We start from the raw sequence: 16,562 nt of genomic DNA, 5'->3' as shown, positions 1-16,562 counted from the left end.
ACCCCATTGGTGAGCCGGTGGCAGGAGAAGATGGCCTGTGCTCCAAGAGTTTGGCTGAGGGTTATGGAGCCCTCACCCATTCACAGAGCTGAGGACACTAACATGGATCACGAGATACCTGTGAGCCATCTGGAGCTTCCATCGCCCCTAGGCCTGATTGGAACAATGTGTCCAGAACCTAAAGAGCCCCGAGCCGCAGAAGTGTGGCCACCTCACTGGAGCCTCAGGCCTAGCACAGCTAAGGGGCCAGTGCTGGAGCCATGACAAGAAATGGGGGGAGCCAGCACCAAGGACAAACCTCTCCCCTCCCCCTCTCCCCAACCCCTGCCTCCCACCAATGCCTGAGGCCAACTGGAAGCTGGAAGACCAGGCAGCCAGGTAGTGGGGTCCTCGAGGTCAGCCTTCTCGGGCACAGAGCAGGTGGGAGAAGAGCACAGATGCCAGGGCATGGTCCTGCAGTGGGTCACTGCAGCGAACAGTCACGCAGTCAGAGGAGATTAGCTCATTCCTGAAATGGAAAGGGCCAATGTCACTTTTGTAAAGAAAAAAGAGTGGTTGCCTGGTTGCCAGGCCAAAGGGGAGAGGTGAGCAGAGGCAGGAAGGCAGCAGGAGGGAGTCCTGTGAGGAAGGGAGCTTCCAGCGTTGTGCCACCTCCATGCCTGTGGTTACTGTGCTGCAGCTTTGCGTAAAGGTGCACAAGATCTCACTGCCATTCTTAAAACAGCGCATAATCATCTCAAAAGAAATTGTTTAATTTGGGGGGGAGGGTGAGGTACCGGGGATTGAACTCGGGGGCACTCGACGGTGGAGCCACATTCCCACCCCTATTTTGTATTTTATTTAGAGACAGACAGGGTCTCAACTGAGTTGCTTAGTGCCTCACCATTGCTAAAGGTGACTTTGAACGTGCAATTCTCCTGCCTCAGCCTCCAGAACTGCTAAGATTATAGGCATGCATCACAAAAGCATTTAATTTTAAAAAGGGAAAACAGGTAAGCTTAAACTCAGATGCTGGATATTTCCTAGTCTTGTTATATCATAAGATGTATAATTACTTCCTTCCTTCCATTTGATTGGCATAGAAATCTGTAGCTCTAGGGGTTTTACTTAGTAATAATCACTGAACAGATTCGTTTTTGCTCAGTCTTCAACTTGACCACGTCTGTAGAATGTTTATTGGGTTGGAAATTCCCACACAGCCATGAATCACCTTGATCTGTTGAGACATTGGAGGAAATGGAGGCAGAGAGAGCCAAAAGCGAATGTCTGTCAGACAGTATGCAGAGCAGGAGGAGCCAGGAGGTGATTTAAATATCTTCCCACTCTCTTGCATGCTGCAGGAAGACAGGGTGGGGATGACTAAGGGGTGAGGCAGGTCAGTCACCTCACAACTGTTTGAATGGGTATTACCACAGAAATGAAAGATAACAAATGAAGACAAAGGACACCACACTGTTGCTCAGAATGCAAATCAGCACGGCCCCTTTGGAAAACAGTATGAAGTTTCCTGAAAACAGCTACCATGTGACCAGGCATCGCCCTGCCACAATGCATCTCAGGTAAGGGGTCAGTGTGCTCAGGGGAGATCTTCACTCCTGTGCTTGCTGCAGTGCCATTCACAACACCAAGCCATGGGAGTGACCCAAGTGACCCAAGTGCCCATCAAAGAAGTTTTCGTACATGGTGGATGCGCATAGTGAAAGACCCTTCCGCCTTGAAAAAGAACCAACAGACATCTACGAGAATATGGCAAATCTAGAGGACATTGCACTTAGTGAAATAAGCCAGGCACAGAAGGACAAACGCTGCATGTTGTCACTCACATGAGAAATCTGAAATCTGGACCCGGAGAAGGCAAGCACAGTGGTGGGGAGCAGGAGCTGGGGCCATCAGCCAGGAGAGGAGAAATGCCGGCCAAAGATCAACAAGCTCTGAAGTCTCCCTAATAAGGAATGTTCTGGTGATCTGTGCACAGCATGGGGACTATGGTTAATAGTGCACTGTCCCTTTCAAAATCACAAAGAGTGGATTTTAAATGCTCTCACCACAGAAAAATGCTAAGTATGTGAGGTGATGGGCGTGTCGATTAGCTTGATTTCAGGCTTATTCTCTGTAAATACATGCATCAAAACCTCAGGATACCCCATAAACATATACAATTATTTAGCTAAGCAAAAATAAAGATTAAGAAAAAAAAAGTCAAAGCAAAATAGCAAACAGAATTTTCTTAGAAACATGAGAATAAATCTGAGTGAAGTGAAGACATGGGAGGTGAGGTGAGACCCAGCAGGAGCGTGGACACTGGGCACAGGGAGAGGTCAGTCCCAGCCTGAGCAGTACACCCCTCCTGTGCTGTGGGCCCCACCTCTCCCAAGACCAGGGCACAGAGCAAAGCTGCTCTGTTCCTGACTCTAAGGGTTTATGTGAGAGAAGCCACTGCCGTGATCTCACGGCGGGGATCACCGTTTACTTGACATCTTTCATGTTAACAAAAGCAGATTCATACTCTGGTAAAAAATGGTTCTAACAGGGATCTTAATAGGACCACTTAGGTGCACAGCTTTCTGGCTTTGAGGACATTCTGGAATGTGTTCAAAATGGAAAAATTACATTTTTTCTTAAAAATCAAAATTTCATTTTCAATAAACTCAAAGCTGTATAGGGTCCAAGAAGGTACAACTAGATGTCTTTTAAAATCAATGCAACAAATACAACACAAGCAATGGCACTGGACATGGCCCTGCTTGGGGAAGTGGGTGAGGGCTGGCAGGGACCGTGAACCAGAGGCTGCCTTTGCTACGTACATGCTTCCTGTCACCATAACTGGAGCAGGCACCAGATGCTGCCAGGCCTCACGTTCTCCTGGGATGCCAGTCAGAGTTCTGCTGCAGGAGACAGACACCCTGTGGGGTAGGCATGCAGGGAAAAGGGCATTGAGGCTGGAACTGGAGCTCCCCATGTGCCAGGCCTCAGGACTGGCTGCCAGCAGAGCCAGGAGGAGAGCCAGGGGTGCCAACTCGGCCTGGGTTAGGAAGGCGGAAGCAGAATGCTCCTGGACTGTGGCACTGGGAGCATCTTAGGCAACCAACAACGATAGCTAAAAGATACCACTGTCCCCGTCCCCAAAGCCAGTGGTAGGAATGCTTCTCCAAAACCCAAGGTGCCCTCAAGCTGACCCTGCTGCCATCTGGAGCAGCCCGACCTCCGCCTCTTACACCTCACCCACGTGCCCTGAGTTTGCAGAGCTGCAGCTCAGGCACAAATGCATGTTCACCCCACAGATGTTTCACTGCCCAGCATCTGGGGCTGGCAGGGAGGGCCACAGGTGGAATGCACACAGAATAGTAAGCCATGTTTTCCACTACGTTGCATTTTTATGTAAGAACCATCTGCTCTATTTAAGGCTGTCTTAGTGCACTTCCTGTTGCTGATAACACAATACCATAGACTGACTAGGTTATGAAGAAAGGAGGTTTATTTTGGCTTCTGGTCCTGATCCAGAGTCGAGGAGCCACTTCTGGTGAGGGCTTCTTGCTGTCAGAGGTCCCAAGGCAGTGCAGAGGGAGCACATGAGACCTGGCCAGACTGGCTTTTAAAGCAGATCCCCCCCCCCATTCCAGATAACCCATTAACCTACCAATCCCTTAATCACAGGGGTGGATTAATCCATGCTCCAGAGTGCAGCCCTCATCACTTCCTGAGGTCCTACCTGCTTCCACCTCTCAGCATCTCATAAAAGGGAATACATTTTAACATAAGTTTTGTACTGGAAAAGCCATATTCAAATTATAGCACCGGGAGTTTATTTATTTATTTAATAATGGGCAGGCCAGTAAGGTGGAACTTGAGAAAATACATCTGCAAGCAGATTCAGCTTCATAGCAAGTAACTGTCAGGTTCTTGGTCCACTGTAGGGTCTGGAGGGAGAGATGAGGTCCTGCTCCCCACTCCTGTGCTTAAGGAACCTTCTTATACACCATACTATAATCAAAGCACTTGAAATTATGTGTATTATTACAAAGGAGGTGAGTGCTGGACAAAATAATACTCCAAGGACACACAGTTCATTCAATAAGATCAGTTTATCATCTCTCACAGCCCTCTGACACTCCCCAGATGTCACCTTGAATGACATTGTGAAATACATGAATCACACTTCACTGTGTTAAATTGTGAATCTGCTAGAAGTGGAATCTACTAGAAGCACACTTTGTTTCTGATGGTCCACCAAGAGAAACCTACAGCCAAAGCAGTGAACTAACAAGAACCCATCCTATATATGCCCTGTCATCAGGGGGCCAAAGCAATGGAGTATTCCAAGATGTATGGTACACTCACTGGACTAATGAGAACCTACCCATACACATGGTAATGCCAAAGCACTGGGCCAATGAGAACCCCTATCCAGCGTGGGGGCTTAAATTGGCTTGAGAGTAAAATGACCCTCCAATGAAGAGTGTGTATTCAGTCTTGGAATAAGCATAATTCCTTATATTTTGTAGCCAAGCAAATAAAATCTCCTGTATCAGATGTGTTTTACAAACTCTGTGGTAATCTCAGACTGTGGTGAGCGGTCACATTTATTGTTAATATTCCAATATCTTAGAGAATGTCTCCTCAGTAAATATTTAAAAAGAGCAGCTATAATTTATTATATTCTAAAACACTGTAGGCAAACATTTAAATTTAAATAACATCATTGTTTCCATAGCTTGTTTCTCAACAATGTTCCTTATTTACTGGCTCCTAGTTTTTACCAGAAAGTAAATATTCTTTAACCTCTGTTTATGGAGAAAAGAAACAATCAGCACTTCTCAAAGTGCTGGGGTGGGCCAGGCATCTCCAGCTCTGGGCACCTCCACAGGTCCAGGGGCTCTACCTACACTGAGCCTAGGCTGTGTCAAGGTGAAAGCTTCCATCTTCAATTCTGCAGCTGTTCCGTCATACTTTTGAAGACTATGCATACGTGTAGTCTATCTTGAGCCATGAGTGTGTGGTGTGCCGCGCTTTCTCATATTAATCATTCAGTCTACATGGCAACCACGTGAAGAAACAGGTTACCATCATCAGCTCCATTTTACTGTGTCTGGAAGAGGTTTAGTGGCTTCCTTAGGATAACCCAACTAGTGACCTACCAGAATCAGAGTTGCATCCTCTACATCTGAATCCCGTTCTCACTCCCTGGATGACTAAAAGACCTGACAAGAACAATTGTAGAGGAGGAAAAGTTTATTTGGGGGATCACGGTTTCACAGGTCTATAGACAGATGGCTCCATTCCTTAGAGTTGGAGGTGAGGCTGAACATCTTGGTGGAAGAGTGTGGTAGAGGGAAGCAGTTCACATAATAATCAGGAAGCAAGGACTCCACTGGCCAAGCACAAAATATGTGCCTCCAAGCCGTGCTCTCAACACCCACCTGCCCACCTCCTCCAGCCACACCCCACCGGCCTTCAGTCACCACTTGTTAATCCCATCAAGGGATTAATTCACTGACTGGTTAAGGCTCTCATAACCTAATCACGTTTCCTTCAAACCTTGCATTCTCTCACACGTGAGCTTTTGGGGGACACCTTACATCCAAACCATAACACATGTCCTCGTGTGGAGATCATACAGTATAGCTGGAGCTTGAATCCCAGAGGAGGTGGGGAGCAGGAAGAGCAGAGGAGGGCTCTTCTCCCACAGCACCTGAGCTCTGCGCTGAGGCTAGGCAGGCACCAGGCATGGGGTCGGGGGAGATGGGGGCGCTTTGTAGCCCCTTGTCTGAGTCTTTATCACAATCTTTACTCTTCCAGAATTTGGATTCTACTTTGTTTCTTTTCAATTCTCTTAAAAATCAGGGGATTCTCTTGAATTCTGATGATTAACGTACAAGTGCTTTTATATGTCAACTATAATTAATTTATGCAAAATGTTTTCATAAACTATCATCCATCATTCCACCACCCAAGTGTATCTATTTTTATTGGTATATCCTAATTATACATAAAAGTGGGCTTCATCGTGACATATTCATACATGCACAAAATATAATTTGATCTATTTCATTCCCTAGTATTGCTACATATCCTTTCTTTCTTTGTAAACATTTTTTTAAAAATGAAATTAGACTGAATATTCTATTTTACAGCGTTTTCCTTTTTGGGACGGGGATTAGAATAAGAAAACTATCCCAAGTATGTATCATGTCATGGTCCCCTGCAAGAACCTTGCTAGTAGTTCTCATTGCATGGGGACAGAGCTCAGTGCATGTCCCAGGCTGGACTGACTTCACAGCAGGTCTGACCTCACTATTACAGGTGTGCTGTGCTCACTCATCTCCTGCCTCGTGTACCCCTGGAGGAGGCACCCCTACCCTTCAAATCACATTCTGCAGACAATAGCAGCCTATTGCAAGAGGCCAATCCACTGGCACTCAATGTGCAATCAGTTGTTCCAAATCCATCAGGAGTCTTAGCCAAGAGGCCAAGAAAGTGACATTGAGAGGGGGCATTTCAAATACAAGATGCTCAAGAAATCCCAGCCAACATGTCCATTGTGATAGAATTTGAGACTGACTCTTTCTTGTATGTGATTCTTTAGAATTATGATCTTTAGAATAACACTTAGACTGAGGATTTTTAGGTCAACTTAATACTGTTTTTTAGATGTTTAATGCATATTGCTTTCCTGCTATTTAGAAAAGCATTGAACCAGTTCATTTTCTTCCCAACCACCACTTGATGTTATTTATTTTTCCAATTTGATTTCGAAAATGGTATCTTGTCTTAAATTGCACATCTATGATTTCTGTTTTAACATTTTCTTTAGGGACTGGCCACTTGCATTTCATCCTTTGATAACTGCCTATTGGTATCATTTGCTGTCTTTTTCTGCGGGAATAACCACATTTTTCTTACTGATTTTAAATAATTGCCTATATGCTACAGATTTGAATCTTGATCAGGAACTTGCTCACTATGGGAGTTAGGAGTCAGGCAGAAGAGATGGGCAAGGGCTAAAAGGATATCTGCAGCCAGAGGGGATCCAGCAAGGAGGTGCCTCACCTCTGGCCTCTTCTCCCTCTCTTCGGTACCTTTCATGGGGCACAGGTATCACTGGGCATTCATTCATAGAGACTTTCAAAAGATATAAACACAATTTTTAGAGGAAATGAACTCACAGATTTTCAAATTTCATGACACATTCCTAAACTTGGCTGCCTTTTCCAAAGGCAATTTCTCCCATCTTACAGAATCTTGCTGTAGTTATCTGCACGGGAGCTCCAGAAAAAAAAATAATAATAATTTGAAATCTTGGTAAGATAAAAGTCTGGGTAGAAAATTCCTTCGGAAGTCAAGGGGTGGCTAAATCTTTGCCTTCAATAACATTGCAATGGAACTCGATTCGGTTGTCAGTTGATAGATGGTTTAATTTTTTATTATAGATCACTAAGTGTGTGTAACTCCATGGAAATTGAGTGACCCTGTTATGTCCACCTTCCATCCCATTTATATGAACAAGACTTCTTGATTTTTATTGAGATGCATTTTTCAAGAATTAAAATTGGGGGGGGGGGGTGGCGGTACCAGGGTTTGAACTCAAGGGCACTCGACCACTGAGCCACATCCCCAGCTCTATTTTGTATCTTATTTAGACACAGGGTCTCACTGAGTTGCTTAACACCTCGCTTTTGCTGAGGCTGCCTTTGAATTTGTAATCCTCCTGTGTCAGCCTCCTGAGCTGCTGGGATTACAGGTGTGTGCCACTGCGGCTGGTAAGAATTAAAGAAATATTTAATCTTAGTAATTACCTTCCAAAAGTTGTAATTCATCTATGTCACTTTGATCAGTTATACCCTATATTCATCAGAACAGTGAAGCCTACCTTACGGTAACTACTAACCCTAAAAGTCCAATGATTAGCCCAGCAGATGTTTAGTGCTCGTTCACATCTCATTCTGAGGAGGTCAAGGGGCCTCCTCAGGGCTCTGTCCCAAGGACTCCCCAGGTGATCGTGCTTCTGTCTTGCATCTTGCCATGGGGAGTCCCTTGTGTCCAACTGGGAAGACAAGAGAGAGAGACAATTCATGTAATTTCACTTTGTTTTTATCATAGAAAACTGTACTGAGGTAGAAATTCTATACTCTTATTAAACACAAAGTCCACGTTACCTAGGATGAAATTCTGTAAAGGAATGAAAAAAATTCAAGGAGAAAAGAAAGAATACAACATCCTAACTTCTACCTGCGGATGGAGCTGTGTCGAGTTGCTCCGCCATCTGTATTCCTCGAGAGGTACTTTTAAAACCCAATATTTGCAACATAACATAACTTGTATCCTTTCCTGCTGTAAGCTGTTGATGAGTTCTTTTAGATCTCAACCTTAAAACTGGAAGTGAGTACATAGTTCTCAAAAGTCCTTTAGGTTACATTCAACAAAAAAAAAAATGTTGAACACCAATGTCTTTAGGGAAATACCCACTCAGTTTGATTTCATTATTCAAAAAACTAAGAAGAAAAAGAGAAAAATCAAGTGTTAGTGGGACTGGTCTGCTGTCCTGGATTTACCTCTCCGTGGGCCACAAACTGCGGTCCTCAGGGGCTCAAGCTGCCTGGGAAGTCTAGGGATGGGAGTTCCAGGTACACACGTGCCACCTCTCTTGGCAGATCCCACACCCAGGTAGCAGCCAGACCCAGCCTGCACACCCGGCCTGCGGTCAGGTCAGACGGTCTGACTCCACCTTCAGCCTCAAGTCTGGATTCCTAGGGGCCTGGCTCATCAGCTGGCCACTCTCCAGCTAGGTAAACAAACTGCCTCTTTCCAGAAGAATCCAAAGCAGCCTCTCTCTCTGACCACGGAATACTGCAGCTTTAGACAGGGTCTAGCTTTTCTCCCTAAAAAGGCCCATTGACCTTTATTGCAAGTAAAAAAGCTTATGGGAACAGTAAACAGCTAACCTCACTGGACCGTAAAGCCCAGCTCCCAGGCCTCCTCTCACGGCCCTGCAGAGACCTATAATAGCACTCCCCGTAAAAGCCTTGCACCGTTCCCCAGGTGCAAGCCTTTACAGAAGTCCAACCAGGGGGTTTCCAAAATTGCTTGGAGAGAAAATTGTAGAATGGAATGCCAACTGTTTAGCAGGTATTTCTTGATAGGAATTTGAGATCACTTTCCTTTTGCATTTGCTGTTTTTGTAACTGGTATAAGTGGCACTGGCAAATATGCTGCAAACATCCAGAGGGAGCTCAGGTTAAGTCAGAAGATTACCACCTGACTCCGAGGTCAAAAAGCCTTCCACTCTACCAGCCAGTGAAGCTAAAAGCCATGAGGTAGAAACGCCGGTCTGGCGCCTGAGGAAATTTTAAATGATTCCATAATAGGTACTTACCCCAACTGCTCTCAAGGTGAACTGGCTGGTAGGTGCAGGACTGAAAAGATAGACATGACCAGCTTCCAGGCAGGAAACCAGAGCCCTGGGTAGACCAACACCCAGCCACCCTTCACAGGCCCATCTTCTCCCTACTATGGAAATTTCACTACCTGAAATTTTCTTCTTCATTTTTCCATTGCTATGTCTCCCCACAAGAACATGGGAAGTCTAGGGATGGGAGTTCCAGGTACACACGTGCCACCTCTCTTGGTAGATCACACACACAGGTAGCAGCCAGACCCAGCCTGTGGGGATTTTGCCTGTTTTGTCCACTACCAGACAAAATTCTGAAAGGCCAGCATGTCCCAGATTTCCAACACATTGTGTCAGATGAATGATCCCCACCCTAGGAAGGGTATGAACCCATAAGGGAAAGGAAATGAATCCTTGAGTATCAGCAATATCCACTCAGATGTCTATAAAGTAAAAGTAACAAGGGCTTGGCGAGCTGAAGGGCCTGTCGGAAAGATGAGTCCCCTACAGGAAGTGGTCAGCTTGGGCTTGGATTGTGGGCTGGTATGGAGCTGGGAAGAAGAACAATGTGGAGAAGAAACACAAGGAACATGGAGGGCGTGGCCCCACACTACAGCTTTACAGGAAAAGAGGGTCACTGGGAATGGCCTCAGTCAGTGACCAAGGTCAGCAGATTCAGAGGTCTTTGCTCGGGACAGCTGGCCAGCACCATCACACATTGGTCACTCCCTCCCAAAAGTGAGTGTTTGGATGGTTCTCAGTTCCTCCTCCAGTGCCTTGCACCCTGGTCATCGGCAAATAGAGGGCATCTCTGAAGAAGCTGGTGGGGTGCAGTCAGTGGCAGAGCACCAGCCTGGCTTGTGTGACTCCCTGTGTGCAATCCACAGCACCAAGACAGAACAAAGCAAAGCAAAAGAACAAATATGTCTCCTACATGGTGTCCAACTGCACTGTGATCATCCTGCCAGGAGAGACCTGTGCCAGAGGGGGTGGACAAGCACTTCCTGGAAACAGGTGGCTCTTTCTAGGAGTTGATCATCCTGGGCAGGACACAAGATTCAGGAGGTGACCTGACCCCAATATCAGAGGTTCTGTCTCTTCTCTCTGGGCTCACAGAGGACAGAGTTATGATATCCTGCTGTTTATAAAGAATGAACCTGGTTCTCAGGCAGGGTGGCCTACAGCTGTAATCCCATCAGCTCAAGAGGCTGAGACGAGGGACTATGAGTTCAAAGCTAGCCTCAGCAATTTAGTGAGACCCAAAGCAACTCCACAAGACGGTTTCAACATAAAATATGAAAAGGGGGCTGAGGGTGTAGCTCAGTGGTAAGCACCCCTGGGTTCAATCCCTAGTATAAAAAAAAAGAAAAAAGAATGAGCCTGGTGCAGAGGTGCACACCTGTGAGGCTCTGGGGCTTGGGAAGATGATGAGTTTGAGGGCCAGGCAGGGAGAATTAACAAGACTCTGTCTCGAAAACAGAAACAAAGAAACAAACTAAATAAATAAGGGAAATCTGCCAGCCTGGACATAGAATAGTCTCCAAGATATTGTTAAATGAAAAGAGCAAGATAATAGATAGATAGATAGATAGATAGATAGATAGATAGATGATGGATGAATAAACACACATGAGATCATAATGTATCTTTTTGTATATGCATGTGTGTATGTAGAGCTCAGTTATGATGTCATTCATGTAATACATATTGCATATTATAACATATATAATAACATGTAGTACGTATATGATATAAATTATAATTGTACACACATGCACACTCATGCCGGTATTTTGAAAGGCACACAGGAAACTGCAGAGGGGGCAAAGATGCAGGATGGAATAAACAGACTTGCCTTTTTATCTATATTCTTTTTGACACTGGTGTTTATATTATATATTTTCTTAGCTTTTCAAGAAAAAAACACATAGTTGTTTTTAAGCAATAAAATGCATAAAAAGCATAGACTTACTAAAAGCCTTTATTTGCATAGCAGTGTTTATTCAAATATAAATGGGACCCCAGAGATCCTGTTATTCCATTTCTAGTCCCACCCTACAGAATCCTGCGGGTGTTCACGTGTAGGCAAGGAGGAGACAGGGGTGGTGTGACGGGAATGGTCTCCTTATCCTCCTCCTCCTCCTCCTCCTCCTCCTCCTCCTCCTCCGTGGTACCTACTGCTTGTAGTGCTCACGTTTGTAACAACAACAACAACAACAAAAATGGAAGCAAATGTCCATCAGCACAGGGGAGGCTTGACAAAGGTTGACACAGCTGAATTCTGCACAGATGTTGAAGGTAGTCAGTCAGTCCACGCCCTGGTGTGCAAAGTGTGAATACCACAGGAGAAAATGTGTGCAGGGGTATCATGGAAAGTGTGGAAGGAAGCACAGAGAGCCCAGAGGAGCATTGACTCACCCCCTCCCCAGGCCAAGCTGCTCCTCCTGAGAAGAAGAGGTTTCTGATCTGGATGGGTATCCTGGCCAGTGGGGCTCAGCCTGGCCTTTAGCAGCTCTGCTGAGGGTGCAAGTCTCTCTTCCAGCCCCTGGCAACGTCGCCCCTGGTTCCTACTCTGCCTCTCCATAAGCAGCTTGCTTCTGAGGAATTTTACACTGGGGAGAAATGATAGGACTGATGTGTTCCTGAGACCTGAGGGAACACCATCAAAATGCCCCAGCCAGAGTCTCCAGGCGCTTCCAGCAGGAACCTCGGCTGCCACTGTGTGTGTTCTATAATCGGCGTGTGCATACCTTGGGGAAACAGCTTATAAAACTATAAAAAATAATCGTAAATATGCACATAAACAAAACAAAGCAGGTGTGACACACCAAAGAATACACTTAGCCCTGAGTGTGGACTTAGCTTGTGAAGTCTCCAAGTTTGGTAATACACTCTTACATGATGTATATTTAGTTAAGAAGAATATTAAACAAATTAGATCAGCTCATTTCTTTACTGTACAAACTATAGTTTATATTGTTAATATCAGAAAAAAACCCCACTATTTTCCTGTAAGCACTTTACTACATTTTTTCAAAATCTTAATCTATTTACTGATTTATCTGGAACCACAAGGTTTTCTCTCCCTCTCTTCTACCTCCTCTCATGAAAGAAAATCTCTGAAATAATTTCAAAAAGGGAAGTATAATTATTGGGGTCAAAGGCTATGAATATCTTACTACCTCCTTATGTCACCTCTGTCCTTATAGCTTAATTTCTTTGACTTTGCCTCACGATATACAAACACATTAATTCATTACATCCTTAAAAACAGCTTTAAACATTATATATAATTTGAATTAGTAATCAATTTACACCAAAATCTTCCTCTTTCTTCATAGACTGACTTTATCTTCCGAGATGTGTGTGTTTGTTTACTGAGGAACATTTCCAGATTTGGACTGTGTTGTTGAAATCCACCTAAGGAGACAATTCCAGTGACCTGTCAGGAATATCTCTATGGTATGCCCTGTTCTTACCAGGCCCAAACACTGAGGTTTAGTAAAATGGACACTGTAAGATACACTTATCTGCAGCTGACCTCAGGATCTGAAGGGCAGCACAGGTGAAGCATGGAGCCCCCAGCATTGAGCCTCTTATTAGCAGAGTGTCCCTGACCAGGGCACCTTCAAGAGGACCTGCAGTCCCCACTCACTTATTCCTTAGTATCACGTAAGACCAATGTGCTACAAGCAGTAAGATGCCAAGGTCGAGATTTTTGTGGCCGGAATTAATTTTTATTAATTTTAATGAACATGGTAAAATCTTTCCTCTGAAGATAATTTTAGAGAAAGTCACATCATACTCCAACATTCTTGCACACCTATTTTGGGTGTTACATATTGCTTTCCATTTCTTACAGACGCAGATGTTTAGCTCATTGCCGTCATAGGAATTTTACACTCTGTTTCTGTTCACTTGCTAACATGCGCAGATTCATACTGCTACACGGTTATCTTGGCTGTTTTTCTAGGTGACTAGCAAGCCTTTCTGCTTTGCCATCTATCCCTAGCGCCTTTGTCATGCTGAGTTCTGATGTGAGCACAGAACAATGTTAAAACTCTAGGTACTGGCATCAAAATACCACGATCCAAATGCAGATTTCTTACCCTCCCTGCCTTAATGTCCCAACAGGGACTTGCCCATGTCTGTCAAGTAGGTTTGTGCTAGGGACTGAGTAAGTCAGTCCCTGTGACCTTCTTAGAGCGATGCCTGGTACATTGTGCGTAACCAGTGAACACAGGCTATTACTACTGACATATAAAATGACCGTGGAGTCCTGCAGTCATTTCTCATTTTTTCTATTACAGATAGAGATGCAATGAACATTTTTATTTATATATTGTTTTTCTTCTGCTCCTTTATTTCCTTAGATTCAATTTCCAGAAATCAGATTGTTGGGTCAAAGAGTTGTAAGTTTGATAACCTTTAAAAATTTCTGCCCTTGTGAGACATGGTGGCACATGCCTGTAATCCCAGCAGCTTGGGGGGGTGGGGACTGAGGCAGGAGGAGCACAAGTTTGAGGCCAGCCTTAGAACTTAGTGAGGCCCTAAGCAACTTAGCAAGACCCTATCTCAAAATAAAAATAAAAAGGAATGGAGATGTGGCTCAGTGGTTGAGCTCCCCTGGGTTCAATTTCTGGAAAAAAAAAAAAAAATCTCTGCCCTTGAAGAAAGTTTGATGATATGAAAAATAATACTACTCTGTATAAAAAGAGATGATAAAACAAAGAAAAAAATAAACATACACTTTCTTCATAAAACTGTATAGAGACATCACACAAAAATCCTGGGTTCCATTTACTCGCTTTGATCCAAAAGTATGTTCTAGTCCTAGTTTGTTCTGTATCAGGTGTTAAACACATATGTAAGAAGGTGAGATGTGACCTTAAGACAAGACCAGATGATCGGGTACCAGTGACGTTTGTAAAGGCCCAGTTCAGTGGCGCAGGCACCTCTTGCTTAGGCAGCTAAGCAGCAAAGAGGAGGTGCTGGGGGACCTACCTGGCCTGCTGAGGAGAGCGTTCAAAGGATCTGTTAGCAGCAAAGGAGGAAATCATCACCCAGGCGATGATTAAGTCGAGCTCTGCTTTCTTCTTAGAATCCAGCATTCTATAATTGCTTTTAATCACCCCAAATGAGCACGACAGCTTGCGCTTACATATCAGCCCCAGGAATGCTAGCTCTTGCTGAAACAGGTTCTCCTCTCTGCAGCTGTAAGGGCTTGAGCCAAAAGAGCCAGAGAGGTACTCAGGGATGGGGAAAAGGAGGTGCCCTGAGGCCTCAGTCCTGGACTGTGAGCTCTTTTGCTTAGCAAGGGCTAAGAGGCGGGGCCATCTCATGCTCAGGGGGCAGGATTAATATGTCTTTTTGGGGGGGACAGGTACTGGAGATTGAAGCCAGGGATGCCCTACCACTGAGATATATTCCCAGCTCTTTTTTATTTCTTATTTTGAGACAGAAAATTACGTTGCTAAGTTGCTGAGGCTGGCCTGGAATTTGCAATCCTCTTGCCTCAGCCTCCCACACCCTGCAGCTAAAGTGTCTTAAGCAGTCAGAACCTCACCCCAGAAGGGTCATTTCCCCTCCTAGCAGTCTGAGGCCATTTATCATTCAGAGATCACTGGTTTCTGAACAGTCCTTCTTCCCTCTCAGGAGAGAAGGGGTCAGTCTGCCTCATCTTCTTGAGGTGAGCAGGGTTGTTGGTCTGCAGGGAGCCAAAACTGAAATAGAAGCAGACACTCTTCCTGTAAATTAAGGTAGGCTTCCTGTTGCCAGAAGCCCTTCTAAGGAGAAGAACTCCATGTGAGGGCCTTCTGGCCTTAAAGATGGCCTGCCAACCTCATTCTTGTGCCTCATCCAGGAGTTTTAACTGCCTACCCATGCAGATCCTCAGATGCCCCCAGGAACTTGGACTTCAGAAGAAGGAGTTGCCTTGCAGACAGGTTCCCAGGCAGACAGGTCAGCTGCCTTCCTTATATGGTGAAAAGTGCCCTGCCCCTTTAAGGCCAAGGGACTGGGCTGCAGACAGTCCCTGGGAAGTTTGCAGGCAGCCCCTCCCTGTAGGAGCCTTGCTGCTCTGCAGGTGAGTTCCCAGACCTTGTCTCCCCAATCTGCCCTCTGTGGCGTGGCGCTCTCATGGTAGGCTGGAGGTGCCATACCGAAGGGCCAGAGAATTCCAGAGGCAGAGATGTGTTGTTCGGAGAAGTTTGAGCTGAAGGGAAAATGAGGTTGCTAGGGAAATGTGCAGCCACGCAGCCCAGTCAATGAGGATGCGTCCAGCTCCCCAAGGGCAGCAGCAGCAAGGTTAAGAAGGCCAAGGTACTCCAGGACCCCGCAGGGGTAACAGATCCAGCAGGAAAAGGAACAGACTCTGGGCAATGCTGTGACGGGTAAGTTTTGACTCTTGAGCTATATTACCCCGTGAAAGGCAAGTTTGAAGCAAAAATATCTGGGAGGAAATACAGCTTCTGCAAGAGCTGAATGCTCTGTGGGAGCCAGGCTGCAGGACTTACTGCAGAGGAGAAAGTACAAGCCTGGAAGTCTACAGCCTTAACCCCCTGCAGCCTGCTGCCTAGCAGGTAGCCACTGGCTAGCAGGGCTTGGTGTGTGTGTGTGTGTGTGTGTGTGTGTGTGTGTGTGTGTGTGTGTGCATGAGCGCAGCATTGCAGTAGGAGGCCCGCTGAGGGAGTCGGACTGCAGTTATGGAGAAGCATCTCTGGTTATCCCTGAGGTACCACGTGCAGAGAAGAGATTTTCTAAGCTTAGAAACTCTGTGGCATCCTCTAGCAGGGGGCTGGAAGACATCTCTTTAAGCTGATTATGGCTCCATCATTTACTAATTCAACTTCCTGGTATTCTTGCCCATGACTGAGAGCTTCTTAAGATACTAATGTAAAATTAACTAATGGAACTTCTTAACAGCAAAGGATTTGCTAGCAGAAGCCAGTGTCTATGACAGACTAAGAGGTATACAGCTGAGGCTGGGATTTCATTGTTAGGAAAAAAAAAAAAGAGGTGGTGTGGTGTAAGAGGAGAAACTGGACGGTCATTTTACATCCTATCCAAAGCCCTTTCATCAGCCAGCCAAGAAAGAAGTCCACCAGGGAAGCTATAAAGAGATGCTGCATTAGCGGGCTTGGGTCATTCCCCCTCCTAGCAGAGTCTGGGGCCATTC

General features: G+C 45.4%; 1 protein-coding gene and 1 long non-coding RNA gene across 3 annotated transcripts in view; one reads left to right on the top strand and one right to left on the bottom strand.

Moving 5' to 3' along the window:
• LOC101961715 (schwannomin-interacting protein 1) overlaps positions 1-16,562 on the top strand; it is a 549,493-nt gene that overhangs the window by 415,743 nt on the left and 117,188 nt on the right. Inside the window, exon 1 of one of the 2 annotated variants that reach the window (XM_040269940.2) lies at positions 15,481-15,777. The exons of the other annotated variant lie outside the window; for it this stretch is intronic. The gene's annotated coding sequence lies outside the window, so the exon portion shown is untranslated. Of the gene's footprint in view, positions 1-15,480; positions 15,778-16,562 lie in introns of those variants that run through there. 2 annotated transcript variants of the gene reach the window in all.
• On the bottom strand, positions 5,212-14,807 carry LOC144376284 (uncharacterized). The gene is made up of 2 exons (XR_013436574.1): positions 14,390-14,807; positions 5,212-8,041 (listed from the first exon to the last, which is right to left on the bottom strand). It is a non-coding gene; the product is annotated as an uncharacterized LOC144376284 (long non-coding RNA).

This window comes from Ictidomys tridecemlineatus, chromosome 3 (assembly GCF_052094955.1).
Source record: "Ictidomys tridecemlineatus isolate mIctTri1 chromosome 3, mIctTri1.hap1, whole genome shotgun sequence".
In the NCBI taxonomy this organism is placed as follows: Eukaryota; Metazoa; Chordata; class Mammalia; order Rodentia; family Sciuridae; genus Ictidomys; species Ictidomys tridecemlineatus.
The sequence above is the reverse complement of the archived record's forward strand: the minus strand, read 5'-3'. Positions and strand labels throughout refer to the sequence as shown.